The sequence below is a fragment of the Macaca thibetana genome, chromosome 1, assembly GCF_024542745.1.
Source record: "Macaca thibetana thibetana isolate TM-01 chromosome 1, ASM2454274v1, whole genome shotgun sequence".
Lineage (NCBI taxonomy): Eukaryota > Metazoa > Chordata > Mammalia > Primates > Cercopithecidae > Macaca > Macaca thibetana.
Window position 1 is genome coordinate 197406831 of NC_065578.1, and position 17591 is coordinate 197424421.

General features: G+C 42.3%; 1 protein-coding gene across 9 annotated transcripts in view; it reads right to left on the bottom strand.

Annotated features, from left to right (window-relative positions):
- MGST3 (microsomal glutathione S-transferase 3) overlaps nucleotides 1-17591 on the bottom strand; it is a 1219025-nt gene that overhangs the window by 20232 nt on the left and 1181202 nt on the right. For 5 of the 9 annotated variants that reach the window (XM_050768885.1, XM_050768875.1, XM_050768858.1 and 2 more), the window contains exon 2: nucleotides 4755-4824. The gene's annotated coding sequence lies outside the window, so the exon portion shown is untranslated. Of the gene's footprint in view, nucleotides 1-4754; nucleotides 4898-17591 lie in introns of those variants that run through there. The other 4 variants (XM_050768848.1, XM_050768840.1, XM_050768834.1 and 1 more) reach the window with 3 other exon arrangements.

Here is a 17591-nt window from a genome sequence, read left to right on the forward strand (position 1 = left end):
AATGATCTGTTTCTATGATAGGAGAGAAAAGGAGAGTCATGGGATTTCTTTGGGTTCAGACTACATTTTCAGAATGCTAGTTCCAGTTCACTTCTACATTAGACAGATGCTAAAATCTGTTTCAGCATCAAACCTTCACATGACAGCCAGATTAAATTACACTTAAAAGAAGGAACAGAAACCTAGGTGATGAAAAGTAACTATCCCCCCACAATTGCATTGCATATTCAGTAGATTGTTCCCTAAGGGCTAAAAAAAACTTGAACAGAAATCATATTATTTATCCAGCACTTGATTTCTGGTTCAAGTGAGGCAAATAGCAGCAAGCGAGTCATAGACTGGGTCTTTCCCAGCACCTCATAGTCCATGGTCTTCAATATTCATCAATGTTGCTGGTGGAATATTTGGAGAGTGGAAGCTAACTCTATGTTAGGTGGATGGAAGATCTGTCCCTTTAAGAGATAAATGTGTTATAATCCAAATATATTCAACTGTATAGTTAAATAGCCGGAGTTTGACCATATAAAATATTCAAGTTTCAGATGTCATTTTTAGTCCAACACTTTGGTAAACTGTTGGTACTGAAAACAATTGCTTAATACATGGCTGCACTGGCTGGGAGTGGGGGAGGGAAGATCAGCAGTACGCTCAAGTTCCAGTGAATGGTTCCTGGTTATAGAGCACAAGCTTGCACTCATACAAACTGTTAAAACTCTGTTAAAGCCAAATAAGCAAATTACCTGCTTTCTTCTTCTCTGCAGTGTGCCTTCTGTGTAATAAGGTACTAAACACACACGCTTGAATGGAACTGAAATCTCCTCTGAGAAAAAAACTGGTAATTCTGTTCTTCAGGAATCTAAGAATACCAGATTTATAACAAGACAGAATAAATCCCAGGTTCCCCTGCAGGTGTGAGGACAAACTTTCCCAGATTCTTGACACAGAAGGTTCTATGGGAGACACCTAACCTATAAGCCCTGGTTTGCTAGACCCTTTGGAGCTGAGCTTCCCAAGAGATATGATCCCAGGGACAGTCCACTGGATGTTTCCCATGGTCTGCAGGCAGCAACTTCAGAGGGCAGGGAGGGGAATGGGGAGAAGCCATGGGATACAGAAAGAAAAATAAAGACAACATCTCATAATGCATTAAATGAAGCTGACATGATAAATTCAATGTAGGACAAAGCATTTTACATAAATGGGATGCTTGCCTCAAGTCCATAGCTATCATCTTCAGTATTTTCTCAGAATGATTCCTTCCCTTATTCATCCTTTACTAAATGCCATGTACCACTCAAGGGGCAGGGCTACTAAGAGGATGATCAAGACTGAGAAGGAAGGTCCTGAGTCTAGAATACACAGTTGAAAGTGGGAGGGAGGGAGGGAGGGAGAGAGAGAGTGCATGATTGAGAACGCCAGTGAGCATGTGGTCAGGGAAGACAAAAACACAGGAGGACCATAAAACATGAGGGTAACATTGTGATAAAGGATCTGAAGAGGAAAAAGTGATACGTGAGAGAGAACACAGGTAAAGAAAACAGCAAGAGCAGAGACTTTGAGACAGAAAAAGGTTTGACTTGTATGAAGAAGAGAAAGGAGTCCAGTGTGTCTGAAGGGTAGTGATATAGACTCAAGGAAGAAAAGTGCGAGAAATCAATTATTATTACTTATTACCACCATGCACATTATTTAGTATGGGGCAAACCCTGTTGTAAGCAGTTCATCAATATTAACTCATTTAGATCCTCACAGCATCCCTATATTACTCCCATTTTGCACATGAAGAAACTCAGTATCAGAAAGATGAAGTGACCTGCTCAAGGTCACACAGTGAACACAGAGCACAGTCAGATCCCCACACCCCCAAGCAGTCTGGCTCATTTGTGCTCTCAGCCTTTTGCTCTATTGTCTCTCAGTGAGGTTGAAAAGCATGCTTGACCACACCTGACATCTTCTGAATCATTTCTACCTCCCCAGACCCTCTCCTGAGTACAAAATACATTAACAGGAAGAGAGAGCAAATAATTAACTTCAATTTTGCCACTGATTAAAGCCCGAGATGTTTCTAATTGGAAAGAGAAAAAAAAAAAAAACTTTGGGAAAGGTACAAACAAGGAACATTTTCTTTTTAATGAGTGTCAGCACCGCAGTATGACAAAAGAAGTAGAGATTACGGGAAGGAAAAAAAGTCCCCCAATCTTTCAGGCATATAGGTTTGCAAGAGCAAAGTAACACAGAAACTGGCACTTCATTTATATATCATGATTCCCATATAGCTGTCCCTTAACTGGCATTACACAGGAACCAAGAGTCATTGAGAAACTAAGCTATGGCTTCCAGAAGGAAAAAAACATCTCGAATGAGTCACATTGACACCACTTGGTAATTTTCTATGACAAGAAATGCAGGCAGACTGTAGTTAATTTGTAGCAGCTGCTGAATGCCTGTTAGGGTACCAACCACTCCAAAGGAAGGAACCACCTAGGCTGCTGGCTTTTGCCTGAAACAGGGGTTCGACCATTTCAGGCCTGTCTACACTTAGAATGAAGCTGTGGTACAACCGCTCACATTGCTTGCTTATTTATTTATTTATAAAATAAAATTTCACTTATTTTTAAAGGGTGGAATAAGACAACTAAATCTTAGAACGCAAGTTCCAGTTAATGAACAGATCAACGCTAGAAAGAAGTCAGAGGGGAACAGCAAGATCTATGATTCTAAAGAATAAAATCCTTACAGGCATTTGCAAATGCATTTGAAAGATAGTACAATTTTCCTGTTGCCTAATTAGTGTTTCTCCTCAGAGACAGGTAGGTAGGTAAGTACTGTAAGAGAGAGTGAGGGAAACTCAGGAATTTTATTTTACATAGCGATAATCTACCTGCTGCTAACTGCTAAATTCTTTTTATTCAGGAAGATGGTAAGCTTTCAGTAGCATTAATAAATTGAGTTGCAAAAACAGTAGCAGTATATTCTTCGAAACAAATATTGCTTTAAAATGCTAAATGGTTCGTGGTCAATTGTGGTCGGTAACGGTGTTCTAAATATAGATTCAGAAGATTTAAGTATAAACATAGGGCACAATATGTTTAACTACAGATAGATGTGCAGTAGGCACTAAATTGCTTTTGACAGATTGATTTGACATCCACCTCATTCCAGACTGCTCCAGGGGCTTTTCAGCTTTTCTCTGAATAGTGGGTACAGCCTTTCTTTCCTGTACGTTCCTTCTCAGGGCTAACCTCCAGGCGAGGAGGTAGGTTCTCTTCCAGGATTGTGTCTTTTCAGAACTCTAAGCCAACAGGAGGAAATCTAAATAAAGGGGAAGGCTGCCCTTCTCCAGTTTTGTTCCTTAATCTAAGGAGGCCCCTGTAGCGCAGTTTCTATGGTTGGCGACAGTCTCCCTGCCGATTTATATATAGTAACATTGGTTTAAAAAAAAATCACTTGACAAAGTTTTCTATTTCCGTAACATTGTGTCAGGAGGGAAGCTTAACGGAAAGTCTTCCCGGGATGAAAGTATTTGTTTCTATTTTATATGTTAGTTTTAACTCCTTAAATTCATCTCCTAGGGAAATAAGCATTCTTGATCTGACTCAAGGTGCTCTCTGAATTCACTGAAATAAAATATAGCCTGTAACTCTGGCCAATAACCTTGGGTGCCACCCAGAACTGCAGGCTGCAGGTGATCTACAGATTTCCCAAGACAAGCCCCGGCTGCAGCTCCTACCCGTGAGCAATCTAAAATCTGCAGCAATTCCGCAGGACCACACCTAGGCCCACAGCACATATCTGCAAAGCCGGAAGCGCCTTCCCCTCCAGGGCACCTCCTGTCCCCAGTGAAGGAATTAAAGTTCTAACCCCTGCCTCTCCTACTCATCCTAATCTCTGCTTTTCCTTTACCTCCTTTCCCACACTCACTTGCCCCCGACGCTACAATGTAGCTTGTAAACTCGTGACTCTCAAGGAAAGTATCAGCAGAAGCCACAACTTCGGGGAATGACTCACTAAGGAGTCTCCACCGCCCTGCAACTGCCCCACTACTGCAGCCCTGAGGCTCCGTGCTGCCAACCCAGATAAGGAGGGGCATTTTCTGAAATCCAAGGAAGAACCTGAAGAGTCCCCCACCCGCCCAGAGGCGTCTCTTGCTCTAAGTCAGCGGTAGGAAATGACCCCCTTTCCAATACAAATGGACAGACGATTCTAAGAGGCAGGAGGAAAACAAACACAATTCCCTCAGAGGCTCTCCCGACCGTCCCTAGCAACACATCCCCATCCGCAGCGGGTGCAGCGCTCACAGGCCACTTCTGAAACCAGTGTTACTGATCAGGCCTGCACAACCACTCCCCCTGCAGTGTCCCGCTCGCTTATCTTCTGCGCCGGAGCAGCAGAGGGCAAGGTCGGGTGGTCTCCGGAAGGTAGAAAGAAGGGGCTCTCAGACTGCACAGCCCGGGGAGAGGAAAGGAAGGAATTGAGGAAGGGATGACCTTGAGAATTTTCCTGAGTTACAGATAAATAGGTCGGGCCTCGCTTAGAAGCTCCCAACCCACTCCACCAGGGAGAAGATGCAAGGCAAGAGGAGAGCAAAGGGGGTGGAAATTCAGATCGCTAATCTACTGATAAGGGTGGGGGGAGGTTAGAGACAGCGGGTCTCTATTCAGCTCGGAGAGGCTGAAATGGGAGTGCCCTGCGCAAAGGCTGAAACACCGCCGGCGGCCCAGTGCTCGTAGCTGCCCGCAGGTGCTAGCACTCACCTGGATCACCTTCGAACGGCTGGTGCAGACCAAAACTGCGCAGCGCAGTGTGGGTGCGGCGCCCTCGCCTGGGGCGGCGCTAGATGGGGCCAGAAGCAGGTCCCGCCCCAGCTGGCCAGCGCGCGGCCACGCCCCCAAGGCGGGGCTCCCAGCGCTGGCGCGCGCTCTCTAAGTTGCCGACTTCGGGCCACTGGTTGGGAGGTGGACGTTGCATTTTCTTCCTGCTCATGGTGGCCCAGAGATTTACTCCTCCCATTCTCAAATACATATATCCACTATCCCCAGTGCCTTCGTGGCCGTCTTCCTACACTGTCCCAGCCAGGTCATACCTCCCGGATTGGGTTTGCACAACAGTGGGACGTGAATAATTTATCCCCAGCAGAGCCACCGTAGCGGTTTTAGGCTCTCTGCGGTAAGGGCGAAGCACGGCCATGCATGGCGCGTGCGCGAAAGTAGCCGCGCCCCAATTGGTGTGTCCCGGAGGCGCGTAGCTGGGGCGTGGGAGACGCTGAGTGTCCCAGGTTGCAACACTCCCGACGTGAATGGATGTACCGCTGTTAGGGCCTTTTTGTTTAGGGCCTAACAGATATTGTTAGTTTTGCAGAGAGCTGGGACCGAGCCCTGCCCGCGTGGTGGGCCGTACCCACGCCCCCTGCGCGCGGAGTAGCGTGGTCCCGGAGTTTTGTTTTTTTAAAGGGAGTCTCCCAATTGTCTACGTAGAGTTTTTTTCTGCGGCACATGGAGTCTCTGCCTTCGCGACCCAGACCTTTGATGTGATACGCCCTCGGGTCCAGCGTCCGGGGCGGGGCTCGAGGCCGGGGGAGGAGGGGTAGGGGTCTTGGGCTTGCGTGAGACCTGCAGATACAGTCGGGCTGAAGGAGTAGAACTTGCTTCTGAATGCCGGAAAAGCGAAGGAACTGACTGCAGAAGGCACGGTTCCAGTTTCCGCGCGTCTTAAGTGCGCCCTCCGGCCACCTCTCCTCTGGACATCCCTCATCCTTCCGAAGATTGCCACACCTGTCCCTCCCCTATCTCCTCTTTGGAGGATTCGTCACCTCCAAGAGAGTGTGCTTAGGAACCCACCCGAATGATTCCAAGTTTAGGTGTGGAAAGGCAGAAATCTAGATTTTTGAAGGCTAGGTTGTGTGTGTGTTTCTTTGTATTGGGTTGTCATATTTGCACATCTAGAAGTACTTTGAGAGCTCATTAAATCTTTACTGTTGCTGTTTCAGCAATTTCCAACCATTCTCATACTTTCTTCTTAAATACAAGAAAGGTTTCTGTCATGTTGGATGTAGAGAGGGTTTGGTTTTGCTTGAACATTGAAAGGAAGTAAGTTAGGGAGACAGTTTGGCATTACTGAGGTAAGTTTCTCCACTTGCTGGCTGTTCTACGTAAGAAAAGTCATTCCGAAGTGGCGGAAGGGATGATTCAAAAACCAGGAGCGGGGATGCACCTTGCACCCTCATTTTACACCAAAGACTGCAATCTCAAAAAAAAAAAAAAAAGAATTTGGCGTCTCCTTTGCCAGTTATCTCGGACCACAGACAAGTATTTAATCACTCAGGACCTTCTTTTAGAAATCTTATTACAAAAGCAGTATTCCTTTATATTAGAATTTTTTGAAATACAGAAAAGCCCACAAAAAAAATTGCAAACACACAATGGAATCATACTGTATATTCTGTTTTGTGGTCTGTTTACTTCGTAAAATGTAAACCATTTTTTTGCTTTTCATTTCTTTTCGGTTTTTTTTTTTTTTTTTTTAATACATAGACCAGAATGTCACTTTCATTGATTTGCAACTGGAAACCTAAATATGTTGTGGACTAGAAAGCTCCTGTCATCCACTCTGTATTTTTTTCACATAGGACGCTTTTCATTTCTTGAATGGTTCATGCTGCAACATTATTTGGCAATCAGTGCGTGTCTTTTCATAGCATGGATGCACCAATCCTCTCTTGTTGGAGTTAGCTTGCTTTCACTTCTTTCCTATTGCAGTGTACAACCTTGTAGATAAATATGTGTACATGCTTATGACTTTTTTTTTCTTTCACTGAATTCCTTTGCAGAGGAATTTCTAGGTTTTGATCTCTATCAACAAGATGCATTCCAGGAAGAGAGTTACAGTCGTCTCCCACACTGAATATTGGATATCATTTTCCTCTATCTCACTAAGTGGGAATAAGACCTTTCTCACAAAGTTATTGTGAAGTTGAAGTGAGGACAAAGTGCTACACAAAAGTCCTGCCCTTTTGTCTCAGGATAATATATTTTGCAAGTCCTATTGAGGCGGGAAATTAAAGAAAGAAAAATAAAATTAAAAAGAGAAATAAGCTTGCCTGCATTAGGCTGACTTGTTCTAGAGGCAGCAACAGGCACAGCCCAGACCCAGGTAAAGTCTTGGTAATACTATCTAAGGAGCCAGGACACAAAGGAATGTGCTCTGGAAACTCTCCCAGCACTCCCTCCATGCAGGGAGAAGAAAAACAAATTTTCCTTTGTTTTATGATATGAGTTTATAAATTCCTGTTCTCTGTAACTGGTGACTTCAAGTCTTCTGTTTTATCTAATCAGTGGAGTGAAGTTCATAAACTGAGCAGATCTCCTGGATGCCATAGTGAAGGCCATGGAATAAGCTGTGCTAGGCACTAGGCAAACTTAGATAATGGACATCTGGGTTGCATAGCCATGGTCATGTGTAATCCTGAGTTATGAACCTGTTAAAATTTGATTAACTGTCTTTGTCCTGCCTCTGTATCCCTGCTTTCACACCACTGTAAGCCTGCTTCAAGCTAGCCCACCCCTTTCTGAAGTGTGTATAAAAGTCAAGTGCTGTCTTTGTTCTGGGCCCAATCTTTGGATGTTAAGTCCGCTGGGTCTGAATGCACGTAGATATCCTCTTGTATACACCCCAAGGTCTCTCTCTGGTCCTCCTGATTCCGCAACACTATTACAACAATATAAGTTATGGATGTGTAACACTGGCTCAGAAATTACTCTGTACTTAACTTCACTCACCATTAATTCCTTTTCCATTTACAATCTGGCTTGTGCTTCCACACGTCATCTCACACTGCTCTCTCAAAGGTCACCATTTGCCTTGTAAACGCTTTCTATCCTTGGATTCTCAGACGTTGCTATGTCCTGATTGTTTTCTTTCTTGCCTTCTTTGCTGGTCCCTTTTTGCCTCCCTGCCTCTTAAAATGTTTTCAAGGCTCTCCAGAGTCCTAGCCTCTATTTTTTCCCCCTCATTCTTCTATGAGTCTTTTCTTTGACTCTCCCTTAATGATTTCCCCCATTTACGTGATTGTTTTGGTTGTCTAGAGTCCAAATGTCCTTCTGTTTTTAGGAAAATCTCTTATTTTAAAATATGTTGTTTGAAAGTAGGTACCTACTGTAAAAAAGTTAAAGGGCTAGTTCTCCCTCTCCTTCACTTCAGAGGAACTAAGGGGGTGGGCATGTGCCTTCAGCTTTGCCAGTCAGATGCTTGCTCCCAGGACTCACTCAGATTCTTGAGAGAATTAACAGCAACATGGGGACATTTGGAGATCTCCATTCATTATGGTGGCAGCAGTGGGAAGACCAGATCCCTCTCAGAGTCTTTTCTGATTACTCCATTAAAAATTACAGCCTCCCTCTTCTCAAGGTACTCTTTATTCCCCTTCCTTGTTTTATTTACTACCATTTTTGGTAATAAGTAAAATTTACTACTATTTTGTATTTTTTATTTAATTTATTTGTTTTATTATCTGGCTTTCCTATTCAATAGTAAGTTACATGAAGATGGAGATATAGTGTTTATTACTGTATCCCTATTGCTCTTAAATGCCTGGCATACAGTAGACACTGTATTAGTCAGGGTTCTCTTAGAAGGACAGAACTAGGGGAGTTTATTAAGTATTAATTTACACCATCACAAGGTCCCTCAATAGGCTGTCTGCAAGCTGAGGAGCAAGGAGAGGAGAGCCAGTCCGAGTCCCAAAACTGAAGAACTTGGAGTCCAGTGTTCAAGGGCAGGAAGCATCCAGCACGGGAGAAAGATGTAGGCTGGGAGGCTAGGCCTGTCTCCTCTCTTCACGTTTTTCTGCCTACTTCATATTCTCTGGCAGCTGATTAGATGGTGCCCACCTGATTAAGGGTAGGTCTGCCTTCCCCAGCCCACAGACTCAAATGTTCATCTCTTTTGGCAACACCCTCACAGGCACACCCAGGATCAATATTGCATCCTTCAATCCAGTCAAGTTGACACTCGGTATTAACCATCACAGACACTCAGTAGCTATTTGTGAAATGAATACATATGTGACTTCTTTCCGTTGCCTAGCCATCTGGAACTCTCTGACTTCTTGGCCTTTTTATGAAGCCTCTACCTCCAGCCTGACTGACTGTGTGAGCCCTGATAGCCTTCCAAGAGTTATCCTATTCCGCAAGGTAGCCAGAGTCAGTTTCTGTTTCATGCAGAAACACCTACTGTATTACAGGATTCTCATACACAGCATGTCCAAAGCCACATTCATTACAATTCCAATAAAACCTTTACATATTTCAGTGAAGGAAATAATCTGAGTAATTACATTAGCTGGAAACTTAGCATCACTCCTTTTCCTTCATTCCCTGGACTTGGTAATGAGATAGCCCTGCAGTGGAATCCAGAAGAGCCACTTACTTAGCTGTGTGACTTTGGGGGAACTTAAGTTCTCTGCAACTTGTTTTGCCTTTTTATTTGCAAAATTGGTATATTAACACCAATCTTACTTGGCCATTGTGAAGATAGTACAGAGTCTGGGCCTACTATAGGCACTTAATAAATAGAGGTTTTAGTTATTACCAGTTTGTGTTGATAGCACATCAAAACAGTTTCTCTTCTAGTCCCTTTGCCCTAGTTCAGGCTGAAGTCTCCTCTGACCTGAGCAATTACCAAAACTTTTTTTTTTTTTCGAGACAGGGTCTTGCTCTGTTGCCCAGGTTGGAGTGCAGTGATGTGATCATGGCTCACTGAAGCTTTGACCTCCCAGGCTGAAGTGATCATCCTGCATCAGCTTCCTGAGTAGCCGGGACTATAGTTGTGTGCCACCACATTTCGCTAGTTTTTTAAATGTTAATTTTTGTAGAGATTGGGTCTTACCACGTTGGGCAGGCTGGTCTCTTAACTCCTGGGCTCAAGCAATCCACCTGCCTCAGCCTCCCAAAGTGCTGGGACGACAGACATGAGCCACCATGCCTGGCCACAGTAACCTTTTAACTGGCTCTCCCTTTAAAATTCATCACCAACCACCATTACAGTTATTTTTCTAGAGCAGATATCTTCTTTGATGACTGTGACCAATGCCTTTAGAATGAAGTCCAAACTCTCAAATAATGGCATTTCAAGATCCTTACTAGTCTAGCCTCAAACTACTTTTCCAGGATCCTCTCATTTAACATTAATTTAATAAACATTTTTTAAGTGCTCTTGGGTGCCAGGTACTAATATAACTTATATTTTAACAAGGGAGCCTGTCAATAAAAACAATAAGATTATCACAGATTGTGACTCTTTCAGCCTGTTTTGTGCTGCTATAATGTAATACCTTAGACTGTGTAATTTATTTTTTAATTTTATTTATTTTTGTTGTTGTTGAGACAGTTTCACTCCATCACCCAGGCTGGAGTGCAGTGGTACGATCTTGGCTTACTGCAACCTCCGCCTCCTGGGCTTAAGCGAGTCTCCTGCCTCAGCCTCCTGAGTAGCTGAGACTACAGGCATGAGCCACCATGCCTGGCTAATTTTTGTGTTTTTAGTAGAGATGGGGTTTTTGCTACATTGGCCAGGCTGGTCTCAAACTCCTAGCCTCAAGTGATCTGCCTGCCTCGGCCTTCCAAAGTGCTGGGATTATCGGCATAAGCCACTGTGCCTGACCAGACTGTGTAATTTATAAGGAACAGAAGTTTACTGGCATTTTGCATTTGTTATTTGAGTTTATCTGTTACTTGGTTTACCAGTATAAAACTTTGTGTAAATTACGGACATTAGTTGTTTGCTTTCCTGTACTGAAAATGTCTTTCTCCAATTTGTCGATGATTTTTTGGCTTTATTGATTTATTTTTGGTCAAAGAGAAAATAAATTTTGTGTAATTCAATGTGTCAAATTTCTGTCTTGGTGTTCTTCTTGGAAAGGCCTTTTTCATTGCAGAATCTTAAATAAATTAATTCATGCTTTATTCAGAAATTGTATGGATTTATTTTATACAAAATTTTTGATACAATTATAATTAATTTCAGTGTAAATAGTGCTACGCATTCATCTTTTCTTTCCCTAACAATCTTTCAGTTAACCCCACACTATTTTATTTACCCCACCGATTAGATTACATATAAATCCACTGGTTGGAAATGGTGCCTTTATTATGAACTGAAATGCCATGCATATTTAGGTCTATTTCTGGATTCTCTATTCTGTTCCACTGATGTCTTTTCCTTCTTTTGTAATAGACTATTTTAATTATGGCAATACTATTTGGGTTTTAAAAACCTAGTTTTTGGATTGGTGCAGTCAACATGGTCAGCAGAGTTGGGGCTGAGCCTTCAGCTGGCATGATTGGTGGCTCCAGTGCCACAGAATCAGCCAGTGTGGCCAGGACTGCTGGGCTGAGGATTGAACTGTTGAGTTAGTGTGTTTGGTGGGATTGGGGCTGATGGTGCAGCCAGTATAATTGGGGTTAGCTAAAGGGACACGCTGAGAGGCCAAGAGGTTAGTTACATACTAGAGGATTGACTGAAAAAGTAAATATATTGAGAGTAAAAGGAATCCAGATTTCTCACCATCTGAGAAAGGATTACAAACATGAAAAAGCAAAGGCTGGAAAAAACCCTGGAGTGTTAGTTAAGGATTGGAAATATTGGTGTGAGCTCATGGTTTTGAAAATGGCTTTGACAGACTGACATAAAAAAAAATCTAGGCTGTGTGTGTGTTCATATATTTCTAGTTCTGTCTCTTGTGAAGGCCTAGAAGCAATAATATCCCAGTAGCCATGAGCATGTGTAGTGCCCAGATCTTGGTTTCTAAATACTATTTTCTACTAAAAGGAGCCAAGGATCCTTGAATAAATTGCTGATTCCAGATATGGAACAAACAAGTACAAGATGAGCCTGAAGGATATTTTTAGTGCCAGAAAGTAAAAATTGCTTGAAGAATAATAAGGGGTATTATTATTCCTTTTATTCATAAGAACACAGAAACCAACTTAATGAAGTTTCCACTGACCAAATCTGGGATAATTTAAGATCAAAACAAATAATGCTAATAACAGATACAATCCACTGAATAAAATAGAAATCCACAAGTCCATGCTGATATGAATAAATGCATGAATAAATAAATAACTGGGGCAGCACGGAAAACTCTACCTTGTAGTGAGATGCCAACTAATAAGCATGGAAGAAATGATAGAGCTAGGATCATTTTGCAATCATTATAGTAAAAACTGATTCAAGAAAGACTCACCAGTGGATCCTAAAACTCGTAGGTGAACATTTGATAAGGAATAGAATATTTACGTAATTCCAAAGTTATCTCCACAGACTACATATTAATACGAAAACTTAATAGTTAATTTTACAATAGAGGAGTCAGACACTATCTTATAAAAGTTAAAACATCACAGCATAAATGGATATTGTGTATGTCCTAATAGGATGGCATTAGAACATAGCATCACTTTTGGGGTATTTCTGCCAAAAATTGTATAACTTAAATGTAATTATGAAGAAATACTAAACAAACCCAAATTGATGGACTTTCTACAAAGTGAGTAACCTGCTCTTTTTAAAAATATCAAGATCATAGAAATAAGGTAAGACTCAGGAACTGGTCCAGGTTGAAGGAAACTAAAGAGAGCTGACAACTATACATTATGTATGATCCTGAACCTATAATAGCTATTAGGACAATTGACAAATTTGAATGTGGTCTGTTAATTTGATTGAAGTTCTTATGGAAGCCAAGTTGGACAGGAACACCCTGTATATAGAATAATGCACAGCTTTGAAAGTTAGGCAATAAATATCTTAGAGCTATTATCCCAGGTGGAAGCCTGATTTCATAAAAAATGGTGGTGTACTTAGGGGTTGATTGAGTACCTACTCTTTATGTAAATAAAGTGCAATTGAGGTACAGGAATCCAATTTTCAGTGTCTATAAAGAGTGGTTCAGCTTCAGAGTGAAAGGGAAACTGGGTGGATTAAGATCTCGGTGTTCTTACATACTCAAGGAGTGGGTATGTAATAACTCCGTTTTCTGAAAAGCCAAATGCCTTTATGCATCCAAATATTCTTTCTTTTAATTATTTTGAATTTGCAGTCACTTTCACATCCTTTCTGTTTTTATTTTTACAATTTCATAAATAGAATTAATGCATATGTTTAAAATCAGATGAGAGAGAGACAAGGAGAGAGAAAGGGAGGGAGATGTGATGTCTCTCCATCCCTCCCTCTCCCTCCCTTTCTCCCCTTTCTCTCTCTCTCTCTCTTTCTCTCTCTCTCTCTCTCTGTGTCTCTCTCATCTGATTTTCCCACCCTCCAAAATGGTTCTATTACCCTTCTCAGTTTCTCCACTTGGAATTAGGGCATCTTTAAGCAACACAATTCAACTTCAACTTCTTATTCCGCGAACAAGAGACTGCATTTCTTAATTCCCCATGTTGGCTCTTGATGCTTCTACTGTTTTTGTCCTTCTTTATCCCATTTCCACTTTGCTACCTCTGTCAACTATAGCTGTACTTTCACAATATACAGATTAATAATATTTACACTATGTTCTGAAACTATTGTTAATTTCTCCATAATTTGTCTATAATTCAATTCTATAACTTGTAATTCAATAACTAGTGTAGCTATTGTTGCAGTGTAAATACTATTTATAGTAGGACCAAATATTGTGTTGAGCTTCCTCTCCTTATTTCATGCCTAATATCATGACTCCCACACATCTTAATGGATAATATTGCTATACAGGAATATAACAGTCATAGTTTAATGTTCTTTAGTAACTCAAGATCATAATTGTGAACTCTAATTTTTTTGTTTTTGAGATGGAGTCTCACTGTGTTGCCCAAGCTGGAGTGCAGTGGCGCCATCATCTCTGCTCACTGCAACCTCTGCCTCCTGGGTTCAAGCAATTCTCTTGCCTCAGGCTGCTGAGTAGCTGGAACTATAGGCGCATGCTACCATGCCTGGCTAATTTTTGTATTTTTAGTAGAGACGGGGTTTCACCATGTTGGCCAGGCTGGTCTTGAACTCCTGACCTCCAGTGATCTGCCTGCCTTGGCCTCCTAGCCTATGCTGGGATTACCGGTGTGAGACACTGTGCCAGGCCAATATTTTGCTTGCCATAATCCAATGGTGTCCATAGGGTGTACCGAGGTACACAGAGTACTTTTCTTCTAATAATAGCCATAATTTATTGAGCACCTACTAAGTAAGTGTCAGGCATTCTGATGGGCAATTTTCTTTCTTTATTTTATTTTATTTTATTTTATTTTTTAGACGGAGTCTCACTCTGTTGCCCAGGCTGGAGTGTAGTGGCCGGATCTCAGCTCACTGCAAGCCCCGCCTCCCGGGTTCACGCCATTCTCCTGCCTCAGCCTCCCGAGTGGCTGGGACTACAGGTGACCACCACCTCGCCCGGCTAGTTTTTTTTGTATTTTAGTAGAGACGGGGTTTCACCGTGTTAGCCAGGATGGTCTCGATCTCCTGACCTCGTGATCTGCCCGTCTCGGCCTCCCAAAGTGCTGGGATTACAGGCTTGAGCCACCGCGCCTGGCCCCTTTATTTTATTTTAATAACAACTCTGTGTCACTCCTACTTTTATGGATGAGAAAATACAAGTTAATTAACTGAGAGGGCTAGATTTGAGTGAAGGACTGACATTAAATTGGATTGACCAACTCATTCCAGTTTGCCTATGCCTTACCTGGTTTATCACTGACAGCCCTGCGTCCTAGGAATCCCCTTCTGGGATAAACCAGCATTGTTGGTCACCCCATAAGTCTAGCCTTTCTCTCTGTTATAAAAAAATTAATCATCATCATCATCATCATCATCATCATCATATCATCACAATTTTCATGGCTTGGGCTTCATTGCTCTTCTGCTAGCCAGTTACAAGATCTGCTAATGAGTTGTTCGAATTGGGAGCTCTGACCAAAGCCTGGGCTGATGTCAAAACTGTATGCGTTTGTAGTGCTGTATGTCTCTTATTTTTCAATATATCAAAAAATGTTCTCAATTAGTCTACATTAGGATGGTAACTTTTCTATATAAAGCATACCTTTGGAGCCTTCCCTTGCTGGTCCCCCCCATGTTCATCCTCTACTATGGTGTATCTCAGAACTCAGACCTTGACCTTCTTTTCTGTCTACATACTTGCATGATGATTCATTTACTGCCATGACTTTAGATATCATCTGTGTGAGCTAATGACCCCTATATACGTATTGTCAATACAGACTTCCCCCACAAACTCATGACACAGATTCTCAATTACTTATTGGACATCTCCTCTTAGAGGTGAAATAGTTTATCTTAAACTTAAAAATTCAAAAATAAATTTCTCATCTTCGCTGAAAAACTTCCTTCTCTCACAGTCTTCTGCGTTTCAAAATAGCAACTCGCGCCTATCAGTTCCTCAGGCCAACATTAGAGCCATCCTTGACTCTTCTTTTACTCTCTTAGCCTATAGAAGAATCTCTCTTAGCCTATAGAAGAATCTGGCAAATCGTGTCAACCGTGCCTTCTGATTGCATCCAGAATTTGACCACCTCTCATTGCCTTCACTCAACACCTGGGGCTGAGCCAGGTCTCATTTGGATTATTTCATCAGCCTCTTAATTGATTTCCTTGATTTCATTCTTCCCCACCTGGAGCCTATTCTCAAGAAAAATCCAGAGTGGTCCTTTTAAAACATATGTAGGATCACTCCTGTTTTCACAGCTTGTTTTGCATCTCACCCAGGGAAGCCCAGCCTGAGGATGGCCTTATGCTGTGTGCACATCACCCGCCTTACTGTCCTAACCCCACCAACAGGTATGTTCACGCTGTTCCTTTTGCCTGAAAGGCTCATCCCTGAGTTATCAGAAATCAGGGCCGGCTACAGAATATGCAGGACCCAGTGTATAGTGAAAATGTGGGGCTTCTTGTTAAAAAATCATTAGGAATGTCAAGATGGTGACAGCAAAGAATCAAACCAAGTGTAGGTCTCTTCTGAGTATGAGGCCCTGTGTGCAAGTCCGAAAATCCTCAGCACCTTCAGGAGTTTGTTCAACAGTCACCTTCTTATTTTTTATTCTTCTTATTTTATTTTTCTATTTAGCATTTCTCACTCTCTCACTGTGTAATTTACTTATTCTGCATTTTCTGTCCTCTCCCTGCATTGGAATGTGTGAAGGCCAGGGGTTTTGTTTTGGTCACTGCTGTATCCTCAGCTCCTGGGACAGTGCTTGGCACATAGTGCGCATTTGAATACTGAAAGAGAGAGAGAGACAGAGACAGAGAGAGAAAGAGAGAGAGAGAAAGGAAGGAAGGAATGAAGGGAGGGAGGGAGGGAAAGAGAGAGAGAGGCAGGGAGAGAGGGAAGGAGGTGAAGGAAGGAGGGAGGGAGGGAGGGAAGGAGGGAAGGAAGCAAGAAAGGAAGGGAAGGAGGGAGGGAGGACATTGATTTTGTAGCTGTCAGGTAGGAATAATCAGTTTTTAAATCGATTCTTCAGAGGCAGAATCTCACAGACCTGAGGTATCTGTATAACAATTACACAAATTGTTTTTATCTGCTTCAGTTTTTAACCCCAGGACAGTCTTGGGCCACAGAGCAGCTGGACCTTCTTGCCTTCTAATAATAAATAAAGCCCATATGGGCTTTTTTCGTATGCAATCCTGCCCCTCCTTACAAGGTCCTAAAACTGGGGTTTCTTTCCTTCTTTCTTTTATTTTTTTGAATTATTGGCTCTTTTTATCTTTTAAAGGTAAAATGGTTTCAAATTCAAAAGTTATAAAAGTGAAAAGTCTATCTTTGCTTGTCCAGTCACCTAGAAAAAAATACCTCAGAAAAAAAAAAAAAACAAATATTATCATTCAAGACTTTTGTGAGTCTTCCCAAAGATGCTCTATGCAGAGACTGTACTAGCAAATACATATGTGATATGTATGTATGCCCCTGTTTCTCTTTCACAAAAAATGATAGCATAATAGATGAGAGAATGGGATAATTTATGTCTCAGTTTTGATTGAGGTGCCAGAACTCCAGGTTCCAAATACTCTCATGTTTCCCACGGAGATGGCAGGGGTCTGTTCTAGTATTGGAAAAAGGGCTTTTGAAAGCAGGTATTGCAACCCTTGAGCCTTTGCCACGTGAGGGTATAAAAGATGTTGGAAAGCCCAAGGTGGAATTAGAGATTGATGAGGAGGAAGCTGTTGCCTTGAGCTTTGAGCTCCATACCCCATTCCTACAGGGAAGCAGGATTTCCCTCACTTTCAGCCCAGGGCTGAAGTGACTTGTCCATTAAGGTGATTTTTTTTTTGCCTCACAGGGGACAGTTGGCAATGTCTGGAGACATTTTGGGTTGTCCCAGCTCGGGGGCTGCTGCTGGCATCTATTGGCTAATGGCCAGAAATCCTGCTTGTCTTAGTCTGTTTGGGCTGCTGCAACAAAATATCTTGAAATGGGTAATTTCTTTTTTTTTTTTTTTTTTTTTTGAGACGGAGTCTCGCTCTGTCACCCAGGCTGGAGTGCAGTGGCGCGATCTCGGCTCACTGCAAGCTCCGCCTCCCGGGTTCACGCCATTCTCCTGCCTCAGCCTCCCGAG